The sequence below is a fragment of the Miniopterus schreibersii genome, assembly GCF_964146895.1.
Source record: "Miniopterus schreibersii genome assembly, chromosome: 2".
Classification (NCBI taxonomy): Eukaryota; Metazoa; Chordata; class Mammalia; order Chiroptera; family Miniopteridae; genus Miniopterus; species Miniopterus schreibersii.
The window spans coordinates 53942435-53962104 of record NC_138102.1 but is presented as its reverse complement, the minus strand read 5'-3'; the positions used below and the strand labels follow the sequence as shown (position 1 = coordinate 53962104).

Below are 19670 nucleotides of genomic sequence, written 5' to 3'. Positions count from 1 at the left end.
ACCAAGAGTTGTGCTTTTGTGCAAAAGTGTAGGAGATAAACTGGAGAGAGGTTAGCAGAATGAAAAAACAAAAACAAAAACCTAGCTAAACTTCCCTCTCCTCGATTCTATGTTTTTTTAGGTTAACATTGGCCTTGACACTGGAAATATGTCCTCAATGTGTTGAAATCAAGGATTAAATAGTGTATTTGCCTGAAACTACTTGTTTTTCAATGAATTAAATATAATTTTTTAAAAACATTTTCTCTTAAAAGTCTGTAAGTTTAAGATATAATTTGAAGTTCATTTTCCAGGGAGGAATCCAATTTGGCTTTTGTTGCTCCTGGTCAGATATTATATGATTTTATTTTTATATTGCAAGCCTTTAGAATGGTTCACAGATGTTGTGGCTAAAATAGGCCCTCCTGGAACCATTTGGTTTGAAAGAATCTCTGTTGCTATGGGTTAAATGAATAGGAGACCTCATTTAAAATTCAAGGCTGTACTCAAGCTTAGAAAATAATAATAATTCCTTAAATTTATATAAGGCAGTCACAGGGACAAGTGACATTTGTCACAGGTCCACATAATTGCACTTAAGGTTGAGTTATGCTGTGTTCCAATTAAAGACCATCTCTCTCAAGGACAGAGAGATCAACCAGATCGATGTTTTTATAAATTAAGAAATTCATGCTCTTACTTGGTCAGTTGTACTGAAGAAATATGGTTATTTAAAAATACCTATGACTTAAATTATACATATGGACATGCTGCAATTTAACAGACCATTCACCATCAAAAAGAACTCTTTAAAATATGGTCAAATTTAAATATCAACTATAGAACAATTATCATTGCTTGTAAGTGGCACCCAAAATGTATTTCTGGTCTCCTCTTTTACTCTTCCTTTTAGGGAGCTCAGCCATTGCCACTACGCTCAAGTCTTCACTGTCACCCACAAATGAGGGGTGTGCATATCTACATCTCCAATTCTGACCTATCTTTCAAAATCCAAATCCATAACATTCTACCGTTTATCACCCCATAAGCCAGCCACCTGACACTCAAGATGTCCAAACCAAATTTACCATTTTATCCACAATACTGTTTGATCCTGCCTCTGGTGCCCAGAGCAGGACCTCTACATCAGCATTCCCCAGATCGTGTTCCAGAAACACTAATCCACAAAAAGTTAACATTAAAAAAGAGATTTAGCCCTGGCTGTGCAGCTTAGTTGACTGCAGTGTAGGTTAGTGAGTGAACCTAAAGGTGGAGCTTGGATTCCTGGTCAGAGCCCATAACCAGGTTGTAGTTTCCATCCCCGGTAGGGGTGTATACAGGAGGCAACTGATGGATGTTCCTCTCTCATATCCATGTTTCTCTCTCTCTTCGTTTCCTCTCTCTCTAAATAAAAACACATCCTCGGGTGAGGATTAAAAAAAGTAATAGAGAGATTTATGGTTAACTAAGTCTAAGAATCTCCATAGCCTATGTCATGCTTTTCTGGAGATTTGAACTGAAAATTAAACTTGTAAAGGCTCTCAGATCTCCTGCAGTAGAGAACATATTTATTTTGTTTATCCCAGTATTTTATTTGATGTTGGACCCTTTTTGTGTATAACATCTATTAACATTCTGAAAAACCTGGGATCACAAAAGATACTTGGAGAACAGCCACTGTAGACCATTTTAAAATCCTGTCCCTTAATCGCTACATGAAATTCATCACCTCCTTTGTAGTTATGCCTAAGAGTACATTTGGAGACAGGCTGCCTGAATCCAGTTCCTGACTCCACCATTTTCCAGTATGTTGAGATCTGGGAAAGTTACTTAATCTTTCCTTGCTCAGATCTCAGATCTGTAAAGTAGCTGGTTCTTCTTAAAGAATTGTAAGAATTAAATGAAGTAATGCGTGCAATGCACTTAGAACAGGGCCTGGGACATAGTATCTGCTCAACATATGTTCACTCTTATTACTGTTATTGTTATCTCTAAAATGTCTCTAATATTTGCTGTTTCCCCTTGCTTTTGATTCTACCATGAATTAAGTACTCATGATTTCTTTTCTGGACCACAATAACAGCAATTTATACTTAGTGTGGTTCTTTATAAATTTACTTAATGCTTTCATGTATGTCATCCAATTAAACCAATAAATACTTTATTTACTGTTTACAAACACTCTACTTTGCAATTCATTCACCACGCTGCCATTTAATTCTTTTTAAAGCACAAATCAAATGATGCCATTCCTATGCTCAAGGACATTTAATGATCCTCCATTATCTATGTAATAAAGGAAAGTAATAGCTCCTCATCAAGGTGGGCAAGCCCAGATTTCACATTCCCCGTCACCGAGTTGTATCGTCTGGCCACTCCGCACCACTCCTGGAGTTTAGAACATACAATGGGCTTTTAGACCCCTTGCTTAGCTGGTACTGTTTTGTTTTGCTCGGGGTACCCTTTCTTCCTTCTTTTACTTATTAAAAATCCTACTCATTCTTTAAGGCCTACCTCAAATTTTGCCTACTCCAGGGAATATTTCTCAGTTCTATCCATTAGCGTTCTTTTCATGATTTTATATTTTCTCAAAAAAATATAATTCATATAGTCCTGGCCGATGTGGCTCAGTCAGTAGGAGCATCATCCTGCACCAAAAGGTCCCAGGTTTAATTCTAGGTCAGGGCACATGCTAGGCTGCAGCTTCAATCCCCGGCCCCAGTTGGGGCACGTGTGGGAGGAAACCGATGGTTGTTTCTCTCAATGTCTGTCTCTCTCCCCCACCTCCTCACTCTAAAAATGAAAATGTCCTCATGTGAGGAATATATTTATATATATATACATACATACACACACACATATATATATTTGTATAGTATGTTCTGTCTCACACAATTAATTTTATAGAGACAATCTTCCACATTAAACTGTGAGCTCAATGAGAGGTGATGTCTGATTTATTCTTTTATACTTTACGAATCAAACACAATGCCTTACATGTAGTAGGTGTTTATATATAGGGTGTCCCAAAAAAATTTATATACACTTTAATAGCTGATAGCTCAGTTTTGAAAATGAAATGTATTTTAATAAACGCTGCCTTTATAATTATTCAAAGTGTGTGTATACATTTTTTGGGATGCCCGATAGATATTTATTGACTAAATTTGCCTAGATAGAGGGCTTCTTACTACTCATTAGTGTATACCACATCTTAAACAAATATTACATTTGAAAGAGTCAACTGGTTAGTAATTCTCTCCTTGCCAAAGGTTTCTACTCTTTACAAAAGAATTCACAATAGAACTCCTTTAATAGGGAAGTGAGCCAATACCTTTAAATAAAAACACAATCACATGGAACTTTTATAAAACACACCTACAACACACACCTGTATCCACTAACCGCTCCAGGATTCTGACTTCTTGGGATAATACCATGTTTTTGTTGGGATTCTCTTGGAATGATTATAAAGGCCAATTAATATACTGGCTCTATAATAATACCATATCTTCATTTTTCCTATGGAGACTTCCTGGTTGGCTCTCAGAGAGGTGATCTAATCTACAGTCTCACTCCCTAATCTAAGTTCACTTTCAGGTCAGATGTCCCCAGTTTGTTTCTGATTTAATGACCTCATCTCCTTCAAGGGAGTTACTCCTCCTTTAAAGGCTGTTATTGGAAAATCACACTGGAGATTTACCTGCTACATATACAACTTTTCCAGATCTGAAGTACAGGATTCTCTGCTGTGCATTGTTTTCAACTGCTCCTTCCTGGGCTAGAAGTAGGATGAGTAACTCTTCAATAAACCTTCCATTTTCTGACAAATGCATTTAATTAATGTTTCCCAAACAAGTTTAAATGCTTATGCTTGAAGGCATATTTTCAATTTTATTCTTATTCTATGACTATGACAGGACTCATGTGTCAGGCTTAAGCAGGAGACATCTCTGTGGCATGAAGTTTGGGGCCCATGTTATGGGTGACATTCTCTTTGTTCATCCTAATATTTACTAATTCACACTTAAACACAATCTAATGCTCTGGACCTCTTAGCCATTACTGCTTCCCATGACCTGGATAGTTTAATTCCATTTTTCTGGTTAATGATAAACTATTATCTATCCCCGTTGCACCTCTGCCAAGAGCTTTTTTCCAGAAATTACTTTATAGTTATTATCTAATCTTTATAAAACGATAGAGGAAGTTTCCCATCTAACAGACGGTAAATGATTAAGGAGAAGACAATTAAAGAAACTGCTCAAGGTGACACTGTAATTCAGTGATGGAATAATACTAACTGTTCCCAATGTTCATTTTTCAATTGTTCATTTTCCATAGTTCATTCTGCAAACCTCCAAATGTTAACTGAGTTTGAGTTCATTTAGAGTTGACTTACTGTTCTTAAAAATTACTTAATGAGATGTGTATGAAAGTATGGAATAAAGTTAAAAGTGCTCCAAAGGGAGTTATATGCTGATTTTATTATTGTTGATCACCAACTTGGCTGATAGGCTGATATTTACATGTCTTTGAAACTGCTTGATTACAAAAACATTTAAAACCACAATTGTAATTAAGTACATAAGCTATTAAGACTTTCCCTGGAAATGATATAAATTATCAAAATAATTTTGAAGGCTATATTTTACCTTCTTTAAATTAAAAAATAGTATAAAATATTTTCCCCTAGAATATGTTTGTATTTATTTCAGTGGTACACTCTACCTTTTATTAACAACTATAACTTGTTATTGAGTAGCAACTAGGTGGGAGAAGTGAGCTCATTCTGAGGGTATTTTCACAATCTGATAGCTATTAATTATAGCAATAACTACTGAGAGATAATTAGTAAGTACTAATTATTTCCACTTTTTTTTTTTTTTTTACAAATTTCATTTGATCAGATTCAACATGCTCCTTTTTACCTCTCTAGAAGTTTAAAGAGCTGAAAACTACCTTATTTTATAGTTTATAATAATCCAATTCCTACTCACTCTGCAAGTATTTAAAAGTTTAAACACTGGGCCAGTTACTGAAGTGTAAGCCCACCACAGTGTAAATAACATACTAGAAAGTAGCTGCCATGAGCAAAAGGGATTGGTCATTCTAAATCGACACCTAATATCTAAAAAAGTGCATAGAATATAGCAGACACTCAATACATATTTTTTGTATAAATGAATAATGCTCTAGAAAGAGAGGGATGCAATGGCAAATATGATGCCTTCTGTTCTCTGGGGTATCTTGGAGGATTTGGAGATGGTTCTAAGATTGACCTATTGATATTCAAGATCGAACCAATTTTTGAAATAAAAGTTTCATTCTACATTTTGTGGTCAAACCAAAAAATTTTAATGTGTGCAATTATCTTATAAACAATGTGTATCATTTTATTTTAGTTTAAGACATTTTATATAAAACATACATAATGAAGACAGGAAATTTTAAACTCTTTTCAGATGCATTTCCATACCCTGTAAACCTTGTTGCTATAGAGTTTACTATCTACTGTGGCAGGCCACCTCAATGCAAGCACTCTGCTTTGAGTGTCAAAATCAGTTAAAAAAACACTGCCAAGAAAGACAGGCTTTCCTAATTATCTCAGCTTCTCCAGAATACTATTCAACAGCTAGGCCTGGCTGACCTGATTACAGAGTGTGGTGACTCTTGCCCACCAATAACTGTTCCCTTCCTTTTCCTGGGTCCATGGAGAGGCCACATGCTCAGCCTTCCTGCAGTCAGGTGTGACCAATTGTGGCTAAATCCTAGCCAATGAAATGTAAATCTAAGTGCTGTGTGTCACTTCCAGGCCAGGTTAAAAAATGCCCACCATGTGCTCGTTCCTTCTTCCAGATTTCTGGGATGAAGAAAGCTCCCAAGATGACATTGGAAGTTACATGGCTGAGGATTTTCCCAATGATTAGAGACACTGAGCACCCTTTTGTATATCTGTTGGTCATTTGTATATCTTTTAAACAATGTCTTTGCAGGCCCTTTGCCCATTTTAAAAATTAGATTATTTGTTTTTTGGCTATTGAGTTGTTTGAGTTCCTTGCATATTTTGGATATTAACCTCCTATCAGATGTATAGTTTCTATTTTTTTTCTCCCATTCAATATGTTGTTTTTTCACATTTTTGGAGCCACACTATGCCAGAAAGGAGATGAGGAGAGCCATGTCTTTGGGAAACATGGCCAACCCTGTCAAACCGAGAGACCACCCCACAAATTATACATGCATTAGACCTTAACAGTAGATACCCCCAGACTATGTAGGGACACAGGGACAGGGACAGTCAGGCAACTTCTTTCCCTATGTGTCCAGGCCCAATCTTTGAGAGGAGCAGAGTCAGGAAAAGAAGATCTATGCATTTTATCAAAATGAGATTGAGAATTTATCTAATGAGGTTGTTTAAATTATTGAGTCAGAAAACACTAAATTGGTCTATAATATCATATAGTACCTAGCATTGTGGGTACATATGAAGGAAATCAGCTCAGCTACAGGATAAAATAGAGAGCACATTCTCTCTACACATTGGATTGTAGTTTCAGTGCATTTGTGACCCCACCGGATACGTGTAGTCATTTCTATTTTCTAGATGAGCAAACTGAATCATCGAAGTCAGAATTATGTCCTGACACAGCAAACACTAAACCTCTTTTACAGCTCAATCCAGTGCTTTTTCTGTAGACATTGCTGCCTCCTCTCCCTATACTACCCCCATATTACCCCCATGCTCTATTATTGTGCCTTAAACCTCAGATGTAAACCTTGGACTTAGTTTTGTATTGTTGGGGAGGGGGAGAAGTAAATGGTTTTGGGGGATTTACCACAACACACACAGACACACAAACACACACATTCACATAGATTTGACCAGTAAATATTTTTATATATTTACACACACATATAGGCAAATATCACAGAGTATATGTGTACATGTGCACAAAGTTGTGTCATAGTGTTTAAATAATTTATTTTGCATATCTATCTTGTGGAACTACGGATACCTGGTGATTTTTCTTAGGCTTTGGGTACTTGTTGTTCCTGCACCCTAGAGGAATGTCTCAAAAGGAATGTGGTTGTTTGCCAAATACTCTAGTCTCCTGAGGTTTACCATTTCTAAGAGGAAGTCAAAGGTTCTACATTACCTTGTCCTTGGAGGATAGTTTTGGAGACTATAAAAAGTATACCCTAAGCTAAAAAAGAATTAGGGAATCTCTAATCTTCACCTGGCAATCATCAATGAGTAATAAAATGCTGTTCAATGATATTTCACAGTACCTTGTAGAGTTGCCTCCCCAAGCAACTTATAAGACCATGGATATAAGAATTATATGGTCTTGTTGGGCTCAGTAGAGTAAGAACAGCTCTCTTCACATGGTGCTGTCAGTTCTTGATATATGAGGAAGTGAGGAACAGTGGCAACCCAACCTTACAGAAGATTTGGCTAAAGGGAAGCACTCTTATCAACCTTTAGTGAAACGAGCACATATAAAGGGGAGCAGCTGTCACAAAAGATGTAAGTGGAAGCCAGTGAGAGTGACTGAAGAGAATCACAGGAAGGGATTTGCTAAAAAGGGCTTCTTCCCTGTTGTTCTCTTCCAAGGTTCATTTTTCTGAAGAGATAAGGAAGTCAATTCACATTTCCTATTTCTCATCATATGAGGGTAAAAAGTGAATTTTCTTATCAAAAAATAGTGGAGTTGGAACCTCAGAAATTCCAACACAGAGATGCTGCCCACAGCTTCTCAGCTTTGAGAGTTCGGCACAAACATAAGATGGTGAGTGGTAAATGATTGCTTCTGTAACCTCATAGTAAAACCAACAGAACCAACAGAACTTTAATGAACAGTCCTTCTCTTCTCCATCTAAGGTACAAACTGGAAAACTGTTGAGTCTGAAGGGCTTATTTCAACATTGCTGACACCTGTGAAAGGATTTGTTAAATAATAGCACTCCTGAAACAAAGCTGAAGAGCAGCAGGCTCCCCAATCTTTTAAGAAGTCCCAAAAGTCATGAAAAAAAAAAAGACTTGTATATAAAAAAGGAGTGTTCAGTTAATCTTTTGTGTCTTATTTGATGTCTAAGGTTTAAATAGGTATGAGATTCATCTGCTAGAAGTACTCTTTGTGTCTCTGATCTTTGTTCTTAGGTATAACTGCAACTCTTCAATTATATTGAATCATTATTTCCTAATGTTGAATTATTACTGTATTCCTAAAATAAATGCTACTTTTAAAAATGTTTTATTGATTTTTAGGGAGAGAGGAAGGAAGAGGGAAAGACATTGACATTGAGAGAGAAACATCCATCGGCTGCCTCCTGCACACCCTTTCCTGGGGATCCAGCCCACAACCAGGCAGGTGCCCTGACGGGTAATCAAACAGGTGACTTCCTGGTGCACGGGACAATGCTCAATCCACTGAAGCACATAAGCCAGGCAATTAATGCTATTTTTAATGCCCTGATGCATTTTTATTTATGACTTTGTATCTTATTAACTTACTTTTGCTTGCTATCTTTGTCAAGTTTTAGTAGATTATGCTAGCCACATATAATGAACTACCATGTCCATAGTTATATGAGTTCTGTAATAGCTTTATTAGCATAAACATAATTTATTCTAAAAAGATTGTCCAGAAATTTATCATAAGACCCATGAGAAGATGCAGGAAAAAGAACAATTCTTTGACAACTTTGTTTATTTCTTTTGTTGTTATTTGTTCCTTTGTTATTGTCTTTTTAAATTCTCCCTGTTTTCATTTTTTACATTTATATATTTGCTAGAAAAATCATATATTTCATCAAGTTTTTCAAATAGATTAGCAAAGAATTGTAGATAGTGTAGTGCTCTCTTATAATTTTAAATTTCCTATGGCTCTATAATGATATCTTTCTTATAATGTCACCTAGTTTTTGGTTGAAAAAATTTTTTTAGGTATTTAAACTTCTAAATATGCATACTTTTGCTGTGCCTTATAAGCATCTATCTTATATATAGCAATTTACACTCAAACAAAAACAACTTAAATGTCAGTGTTTGAGGAATTTATCTAAAAGCCTATATTCAAAGGATGTAAATACGCAAGAAAGTGTGAACAATTCGAGAATAGTGAAATTTAAATGATCTATAACCAGCTAACTGGAACCATGAACTTGGATTTGTGTCTTGTTTTCTGCTTTGAAAAGCAAACTGTATGGGGAAAACTCACATAACATATATAATAAAATTTTAAAAAATTCTTCAAGGGCATTACTTGGGTCAATGTACATTAATTCCTAGAACTTTTTCAGTTCTTTATAATGACCATTCATGTCCAGAAGGATGTCCTGAGACTGCAAAATTATCATTAGAGATTACGTTATCTTTACTATACTAGTAAGGAAATGTCATAAGTACATTTCTATAAGAATTGGAATAAGAGTTACAAGACTTTTGACAAAAAGAAATTTCCATTTAATTCTTCATCATTTACAAAATACCTCATTCTCTGAGGATTTAAGTGAAATATGATTTCCTAGTATTTACTGTATACCAATAACAATAATGCCTACATTTCCTGAGTGCTTACTATGTGCCAGCTGGTACTTTACTACCTTTACTGCATAACATAACATAATGAGAAAGGCAGTGATGAGGGAACTGAAACACAGAGTGGTTAAGTCACAGGCCAATAAATAGCAAAGTCAGGACTCAACCCTTAACCGTTTTCCCCCAGAGCCCCATGTTCTGAATTCTTTACTATGCTACCCACCAATGGGTTGAAAAATGGGAGGTCACAAAATCACAAGAGAAATCCCGTGTAAATTTATCATTGGCTGGGATGAGGCAGGATACCATGACCTAGCAATGTGGCAGCATAACTCTTTTGGAAGCTATTTCACCACATCAGTGTCAAAGTGGCTTCCCAGTGCAGAGAAACAGTTCTTTAAAGAATGTCTGTGACACTTTTTCTGCCATCCCAAGGAGAAATTATGTCCATCATAGCATTAGAATGAATGAACAACTAGACCATTCTTGGGTTGCCTTTCAAGCCATGTATTAATTTGCCCACTCAAGGGACTTGAATTTAAAGGAGCCTTCTCCTCAGCATGATGCCACACCCAAATGAAGTATGTGGTTTTATTTGTCTATGGCATCAGTGTTGGGAACCAGGTGCAATGGCCCTAGCAGATCAGAAGATGTACCCTCAACACAGGCCACCCTCAAAGAATGTTTTCTTTCGCATCCATATGTTCTTTCCAACTTGGCATGGGATAGAAACTTTGGGTTTGCTTTTGGAGTATCCTTTGTTTTTAAAAAGCTAATAATCATTTCCTTATTTTCCTTGGCAAAAAATAAAACAATAATAGCAGTAACACTTGGCACTAACAATGAGAACCCAGACAAAGATTAAAAGTGGCAACTAATTAGGCTAATCCACCGTATAGCTCCAAAGGGACACTCAGAAAATGATCATGTTTTTACTATACTTCAGTGAAAATTAAACAAAAGACAATCATCTTATTCTGTCTCTTATTCTGCATGGCTAGTTAAGTGTTTGCCACAGCACAAGCCTTTCTTTGCAGGGACCAAATGTATGTACCTTTTTCATGCTTTCTACCTTACCTGCCAAATACTTATGAGTTTCTCTTAGTTCTTGTACTTGCAGAGTCACGCAATGTCTTCTTTAAAAAAAGAAAAATAAAGCAGCTTAAATAAAACAAACAGTTGATATTGATCTAAGCTCACTACAAAGGAAAGTAATTAAAGGACAGATCATTATTTCTCTGATGTAATTGTTAATCGCCCCCACAATAAATTCTCTACCCTGATTATCTCTCTACATTCAGAAGTTTGACCTATTGTATTCCAGGTTTTATGTAGTATAGTTCAATTGAATTACCTCATGAATGCGATCAAGGCGGTTTTATTTGGTTCTCGTTTTAGTAAGTACTGTCTTAGTCATGACCTGGGATTTTGTTGTTGTTTTTTTAAAAGACTCTGGACAAATAACTTCAATAATGAGAGTTTACAGAAATGTAACTATGTCAACAAGAAATGAGTTGCTATTGACTGTTAGTCTAATTATGTCTTGTATTTACTACATTGAATTCAAATGAGACGGAACAAAGTCTTCAAATTTAACCTGTATCTTAGCAACTTTCTTACATTCCATATAATAGAATAAAATGGAATAGTTTCTTGTTGAAAGGGAATTAATTTTGTTTCAGCATGACAAGATTTTAGAGCATTCTCCTTATTTAAAAAAAAATAGAATAAAAATTGTTGTTTTCATTGCATGGATTTTCTATTCATCACCTTGTCTCCTAAATATTGAGCTACTCATAATTTCAGAATAACAGCACTAAATATTGTAATATAGCATTTTGTATTTAACATGGTTGCATCTCTTATTCCTTCATGTGAAGTCTTTTCTTTCTATTTTTACATTAAATTATTTGATCCTAGTCTAATCATGGTCATGTTCTGCCACTTATTGTTTTTTTGGATATGTTTTATCTCCCCAATTAGATTATAATTCCCTTGCAGAAAAGGGGTGAGGTTATATCTTTCCTTCTTTGTATCTTTAACATCTACCTTAGTTCCCTAAATAGTAGATAAGCAGGAAATATTTATTGACTATGATTTGGAATTTTCTCAATGAAAATTATAAAAGAGTAAGAAAATAATGTAATACATATAATATAGTATTAGAACAGGGAGGATCAATATTTATGAAGCAAGTGTGATCTACCTGGCACTACATATATAATCCTTGAGGTTATTATTATTGTTATCTTTATGCAAAAGTATTTCTTGATTTCATTTTGTCCAAGGCATGGGAGAAGGATCTAGGGTGGTTAAAAAATACGTAGTGGTTGCAGGGAGAGGCTCAGGCAGAAGCCAGACACCAGAGGGATGCAGAGGGGCCCTCAAAGGCCTCTGGGCTCCAAAGGCTCCTAGTCATACTTAAAAGTGAGCCTTCCAAAGAGATGCTTGCCCAACCCAGCTGGGGGCTAGCCAGCCAATGGAGGTGAGTCAGATGGTTGCCCATCTTCTTGGTAAATTTCACCTTCTCCTCCAGGAAGTGGTTCTCCAGAATGTGACAGAGATGAGGGTCTGTTCGAGTAGAACCCAGGGCATGCAGATCCAAAAGGGCCTGACTTACATTTTTCTCCATGACCATGGCAGCTTCCATGGAGTCCCGAGTTTTACCCCACTCATCTTGGGAAGGCTTCTGCATGTCCTGGAAGAGGGCATGGCAACCACACTGGTTCTGCATCTTCAAGTGATGCTTGTCACCCTCGAGCTTCTCCTTGGCCAACTCATGGAAGAAGTGGCCCACACCCTTCAGAGCCACATCCTTGTGGTTGAAATAGAATTCCAGAAAGAGGTAGGTGTAGGAGGCCCACAGATGCAGGTTGATGGCAGCCTCCACCTTAGTGGAATAATTACATTTTTGTAAACTCTCATTATTTGGCAGATCATGGTTGCTTGGTGGTAAAGAGTTAAGCTCAAAAAATGGTTCTGGCTGGTCTCTAAGACTAAGACTGAGGATGGCTGAAATGGTTCCAAAGGTAGCAACTGAAAAAGAGGTTGGAAGGTGATTGGAGGCAAGGAGAAGGGGTGTCCAGGGGGCTATTCGATCAAAACACTGTTGAAGCCAGAGACAGATTTGCCGAGGGTACTCCCTTGAGGTAATTATTTATTAGTTCCACTTTTCAATGTAGAAATAGAGAGACATGGTGGGGTGAGGTTCAGGAACTTGGCCAGAGTCAAATAGTTTAAAAGCTGCAGAGCTAGGTCTTAGGTCTGGCTGACTTGAAAGTAGGCCCTCTTTCTACTGTGCCATGCCTTTCATGAAAACATTAAAACATAACCTCTGTACAAAATTAGATATTATATTTGGTCTGCAAGAACCAAAAGATGTTTCTTGCTCCCAAAGATGGTGATTTGGTGACTCCTTTTCTTCTTCTACTGAAGATTACAGGGGAAAGCTGCTTGTTACCATACTATGCAAAGATAGGTGTGCACTACAGACTATTATACAGTTTTTAAAATTGAAAGAAAAAGAAACTTCTGATCTCCAATCAGAGAATGTAGATTGAGATATGATTCAATGAGGAGAGAAAATTCCCAGCAAAGAAATTGTGGCAGTATAAGGAAGAAAAGATGATGATATAGGAAGGAACTCATATGATGTTATTATCTGAGTAAAAAGGAGGGGAAAGGAGAAAGGATATTTATGAATATACATAGATACATAGAATCTTTCTGGAAGTATCCATAAGAAATATTGGTTTTTCCCAAAGAGGGGCACTGAGTACTGGGAGACTGAGAAAGAGGAGAGAGACTTTTCACTATCTACTCTTTTATATGTTTTGAATTTTGTAAAATAAATTTGTTTAAAAAAAGGAAAATGAAAAATAAGTAAATTAGAGACTGATATGATTTCATAAATATCTCTTGAACTCAGGACTGAAAGGATATGTCTAATAAGTAATAATAATAAGAAAGTTTTGTATATATCTGAATATATAATTTACAAAGTGTGTTTTTAATATATTATATAACTTAATCATAATTCTATAATGGCTTCCCTTATAAGATGGAATATTTTTAGCCATGTTTTACAGACAAAGAAACTTAGATTAGCCAGGCTGGCATGGCTCAGTGGTTGAGCATCAACCTATGAAACAGGAGGTCACTGCTCAATTTCTGGTCAGGGCACATGCCCAGGTTTCCAGCTTGATCCCCAGTAGGGGGCGTAGAGGAGGGAGCTACTCAATGACTCTCATCGTTGATGTTTCTATCTCTCTCCGTCTTCCTTCCTTGCTTTAAAATCAATAAACATATATTTTTTAAAAAGTTAAGAAAAAGAAAGAAACTTAGATTAAGCAACTTGACCCAGGTTACAAGCAATAGTTGGTACTCTAATGTTTTGATTCTGAGTTCAATGTTTCCATCATGCAAAATATAGCAGTAGAGACAAACAGTCCAGAAAAATACAGAAACGTGCCTTCAAACTGTTATAATAGAATAGCCAGAATAAAGCCCAAATTAAGATAAAGCTAACAAAAATTCAAAAGATTACCAAAGTAAATATATTCAGAACAAAAATTTTATACTGGAGAGAGAAACAAGATGGTGGCATAGGTAACAGCTACATCTGCCACCTCCCACAACCACATCAAAATTACAACTAAAATACAGAACCACCATCACTCAGAGCCTCCTGAAGTCTGGCTGAACAGAAGCCCCACAGCCAGGGAGCTGAAGAAGCACCGAGAACGGTAGGAGGGGCGGAGACGCGGCCGAGGGCCCACACCCGGTGCCACGGTGGAAACCCGGGAGGGAATCTCGGCGGTGGGGGTTTCCCGGAGGATGGAGGAGGGAGGAGGGGAGGAGGGAGGAGGGAGGAGGGAGGAGGGAGGAGGGAGGAGGGAGGAGGGAGGAGGGAGGAGGGAGGGGTCCCAGCCCCACAGCAGGCCCTCAGCCCAGGGCTCCAGGCCAGGAAGAGACGTCCCCACAACTTTGGGCTGAGAAACCAGCGGGGACTGTGGCTGAGGGTCGCGGAGGCTGCGGGAACCCCAGCAGCTTCTCTTAAAGGACCACGCACGGACTCACTCGGAGGCGCTCCCTCTGAGCCCAGCGCCGGGCAGCAGCCTGAAAGGACCTGGGACACTTGGAGAGGGACTAACCTGCCTGAAATCCGGGTGACAGGTGGAGGGGCAGCTTCCTCCCAGGCCGAAGAGCTGGCGGAGGCCATGGCTCCTTTGTTGAGCCCTCCCCGAACACAACCAGCAGGCAGGCGCCATATTTGAATCGCCAGCACCTGACTCGCACCTTTGGCCCCGCCCCGTGACTCCCGGAGGCCCCGCCCCTCCCCACCTGCAGCTCATCCAGGCCATTTCCAGGGACTTTTCTCTGCAAGTGGCCTCTCGAGCCTCATGCTTAGGACTTTCCTAAAATCTCTCAAACAAGCAGCAGCTGCCCCATACGGCTTGATAAGCGGCCCCAGGCCTGGCACTAGCGGCAGCCTGCACTGGCTCATAGCTTGGCCTCTCCTGGGCACCTCCAAGCCCAGCACAGGTTGCAGCCAACTACGGTTTGCTGTGTAGCTCATGCTGGGTGGCCCTGGGCAAGGCACTGGCACAGGCTCACTTTGCACCTCCCGGGAGGCCCGAGACAGTGCGCCTGGTGACCAGACTCGCCTATGCTGGATTACAGCCCTACCACATCCACGAGTGACACTCAAGGGACACACTTGATGAACACCAAAGCTCCACTAAAGTAAATCCTGATCCATAAGGGTGTCTCCAGCACAGCAGCTCTTTGGCTGTAGTTGCAGTTGGTCCTCACAACTGATTGGCCTGGGGGTCAGTTCCTCCCAGGGACGCCAACAGCAACCAAGGCTCAACTGCAACAGGACAGTGCACACAGCACACACAGGGGAGCACCTAGAAGGCCCAGCTCAGGTGACTGGGGAGGCTGAGCCACTGGACCCTACAGAACACCTACTACACAAAGCCACTCTACCAATTCCAGGAGACATAGCAGCTCTACCTAATACATAGAAACAAACGCCTGGAAGCAGCCAAAATGTGGAGGCAAAGAAACATGTCACAAAGGAAAGAACAGGAGAAATCTTTAGAAGAGGAACTAAATGAAATAGATCCAAGCAAGCTAACAGATAGAGAGTTCAGAATAATGGTTATAAGGATGTTTAAGCAGGCTGTTAGGGAAATAACTGAGAAAATCCATAACATAATAAAGTACCAATTTGAAATGCAGGCTACAGGAATTGAAATGAAGAATAATTTACATGGAATCAACAGTAGAGTAGAGGACGCTGAGAATCAAATCAGCAATTTGGAACATGAGGAAACAAAAAACACCCAACCAGAAGAGCAAAAAGAAAAAAGAATCCAGAAATATGAAAATAGCATAAGGAGCCTCTGGGACAACTTCAAGAGGCCCAACATTAAAACGCCAAAGGTTAAAGACAAAGAGAGAATCTTAAAAGCAGCAAGAGAAAAGCAGTTAGTTACCTACAAGGGAGCACCCATACGACTGTCAGCTGATTTCTCAACAGAAACTTTGCAGGCCAGAAGGGAGTGGCAAGAAATATTCAAAGTGATGGAAAACATGGAACTACAACCAAGATTGCTCTACCCAGCAAAGCTATCATTTAGAATTGAAGGTCAGATAAAGAGCTTCTCAGACAAGGAAAAGTTAAAGGAGTTCATCACCACCAGACCAGCACTTCAGGAAAAGTTGAAGGGTCTTCTTTAAGAAGAAGCTAATGAACAAAAGAATCTGATGAACTAAATAGACCCAGGGACATTGACGCATGCAACAGATGATCATATTTCAGAGGAAAGAGGGAAGGGGGTGGAGAGTGGGAAGAGATTAACCAAAGAAGTTATATACATAACCTATGGACACAGTTAATAACGGGGTGAAGGCCTGGGAAGGGGGTGGGAGGGAAATGGAGGGGGTCAATTGGGGGGAAATGGGATACCTGTAATACTCTCAACAATAAAGATAAATTTAAAAAGTAAAAAAAAAAAAAATTCATACATCTCACTGCTTGTGAATGATGTGAGAGAGAAGATGAACTTGTCCACATTCTAATTTTCTTTTATCATCTTTGTCAACATGACGGGCTGCAAAGAGGAAAAACACTTGTGAAGAGGCAACTGAAGCCTGAGATTGGTTATGTGATAAACGGAGTATCTAATTACTCTAAATGAGTTTGAATCTCATTACCCACATAGATTATATCTGGGATACAAAAAGAGCTTGTGTTAGTGAATTGTGGTAGACAGGGGAGGTGCTGAAAGGCTATATATGTACATACCCAAAGGTTGGGTATATATGTACACATCTAATCTTTAAACGGGTAAAGAAAATAGGTCTTGCAAACCACATGCCATAAACTGAGTTATTGATTCTAGCCACAACTGTAGACAGAATTGACAAAGAATAGCTTGGAAATCCCCTGGTCATAGAGTGGAATAAATCAGATTATGTATTAGTTTGCTAGGGCTGCCATAAAAGTACCATAGACTGGGTGACATACTATAAATTTATTTTCTCAAATTCTGGAGACAAGAAGACTGAGATCAAGGTGTTGCCATGGTTGGTTTCTTCTGAGGCCTGTCTCCTTGGCTTTATATAGCCATCCTTTTCCTGTCTTCATATGATCCTCCCTTTAAACCTGTCTCCAAATTTCCACTTCTAAGAGTAACAATCATATTGGATTAGGGCCTAGCTTACTGATTTCATTTTAACTTAATCACCTCTTTAAAGATCATATCTCCTAAAACAGTCACATTATAAGGCACTGGGGTTAGACTTCAACAAATGAATTTGGAGGGATAGCATTCAGCCCATAACAGATTAAGTCAGATTTCTTTTTATTTTTAATGACAATATAGTCAGCCATGAGTCACTTAACAATGGGGATATATTCTAAGAAATGAATTCTTAGGTGATTTTTGTTACTGTGTAAACATCATAGAGTGCACTACACAAACCTAGATGGTATAGCCTATTACATACCTAGGCTACATGGTATAGCCTATTGCTCCTAGGCTACAAATATGTACAACATGCTATGTACAGCATGAATACTGTAGGAAATGTAACACTATGGTAAGTATTTGTGTATTTAAACATAAAAAAAGGTACAGTAAAAATATGGTATGAAAGATAAAGTGTGTGTGTGCACATTGGGGGGAGGGAGGTGCCCTTAGAGGGAGAGTAGAAGTCAGGAGGAGGGAGGGAGGAAGAAAGAAAGGGAAGGAAGAGAATGGGGGAGAAAGGGAGAGCAGAGACCAAAGGAGACTCAGAGGTGAAGCTTGAGATGAGAAATAATAAAAGGGAGAGAGGGGGAGAAGGATGGGTGGAAGGAAGGAAGATGGAGCAGTACTGGGAAGAAAGAAAAAGAGAAACGGATGGAAGTGAGGTGAGTGTGTGCACACAAGTGCATGGGCGTGTGTGTGTGCAGTCAGGGGAAGGCTCCTGGGCCCCTCTTCTTTCCATCCCTTTCCCCTGGCTCTCACCAACTCCTGGTCTTAGCCTCGGGGTGCACAGCAGGTGAACAGCATGCTGAGCCTCCTTGGTTATATTTTTTTAATTTTTAAATATGATTTTTTAATTGATTTCAGAGAGAGGAAGGGAGAAGGAGAGAGAGATAGAGATAGAAACATCAATGATGAGAGAATCATTGATCAGTTGCCTCCTGCACGCCCCACAATGGGGATCCAGCAGCAAACTGGGCATGTGCACTGACCAGAAATCAAACTGCAACCTCCTGGTTCATAGGTTGATGTTCAACCACTGAGCCAAGCTGATTAGGCCTCCTTGGCTATTTAAACCAGCCAGAGCTAGCAATAAATTCAACATTATAATCAGGTCCAACCTTTTGTTCCAACATTGCAAACAACATTTTGGTCATAATCCATTATAATCTTATGGGGCCACTGTAGTATATGTGGTCTGTAGTTAATAGAAACATCAAAACTTCTTTATGGGACACATGATAGCACAGCTGAATACTGCTGATTCTTAACCAAGATGCAAAAGTGGTGTGTTAGAATCAACTGGAGCATTTTCCCAAAGCATATTTCCTATCCTGCATGAAGATTCTGATTATTCAAAATTCTCTCCCTGCCCCAGTTGATAGCAACCATTTCGCATTTTAAAAAGCTAACATTTATTGGATACTTGCTATCGATTAGGCACTGTTAATTGCTCTATGTGGGTTATTTTCTCTAATCCTCATGAAAATCCTATGAGATATTAATATTGTCCTCATTTTGTAGATAAGAAATTTGAGGCATGTAGGGTTTATGTAACCTGCCCATGGTCTCAGAACTAATAAATTGAAGAGCTAGGATTCAAAACCAATATATCTGGATCCAGATCCCATGCCTGTAATCATCACACCATCCTCTCTCATCAGAGTATATCTGAATTTCAGCAAGGCATTTCTCATACTACTTCATGAACACAGTGATATAATGGAAACTGAATTATACAACAGTTAAATGGGTCTATAACGTTTGAGTGACTTTCTAAAGAACATTAGCTAGTGGATTGATTGCAATATGGAAGATGGTGTCCACTTTCATGCCTCAGGCCTCTTTCCTTGGCCCGGCTCTAGTTTATATTTAAATCAGCGACTTACAGAAGAACATAAACAAGAATTTTAAATTAACAAATGAGACCTGAACTGGAAAGGATGGAAAATATTTGTATTTTAGAATTAAGATTTGCATTTCAGCTCCATGTGGAAAACACAAAGGTGATCATTTCTTCCAGGGCTGAGGCCAGTGGAATAGGGATCACTTACCTGGGGCTTCTCAGAGGCATTACAATAAAAGGCATCTTGGTCTGACTTGATGTCACCTTCTAGCCCTCCTGACAGAGAAGTCATGAAGAACATGAGGACATGGAATTAGGGGAGGGGAGGATATGAAAAAGATGACTTCATGAGCTCTGACATAAGCATAAAGAGATAAGGCCCACTTAACACCTCACTCATGATGAACCAAAGATCTTAACTCCAGGACTTCTGAATCTTTGAAAATTTCCCATGTTTTTTGTTGTTGTTTTTTAAAATCTTGTTTATTTCTCTGTAGTCATTAGTAGAAAGATTCCCAGAGCCTTGGAATCACAAAGGGGC

General features: G+C 38.6%; 1 pseudogene across 1 annotated transcript; it reads right to left on the bottom strand.

The window, feature by feature from the left end:
- Positions 1 to 11934: 11934 nt before the first annotated feature.
- On the bottom strand, positions 11935 to 19430 carry LOC308552420 (ferritin light chain pseudogene; annotated as a pseudogene). Its single transcript has 2 exons — positions 19338 to 19430; positions 11935 to 12629 (listed from the first exon to the last, which is right to left on the bottom strand). The product of its transcript is annotated as a ferritin light chain pseudogene (transcript).
- Between the last annotated feature and the right edge of the window lie 240 nt (positions 19431 to 19670).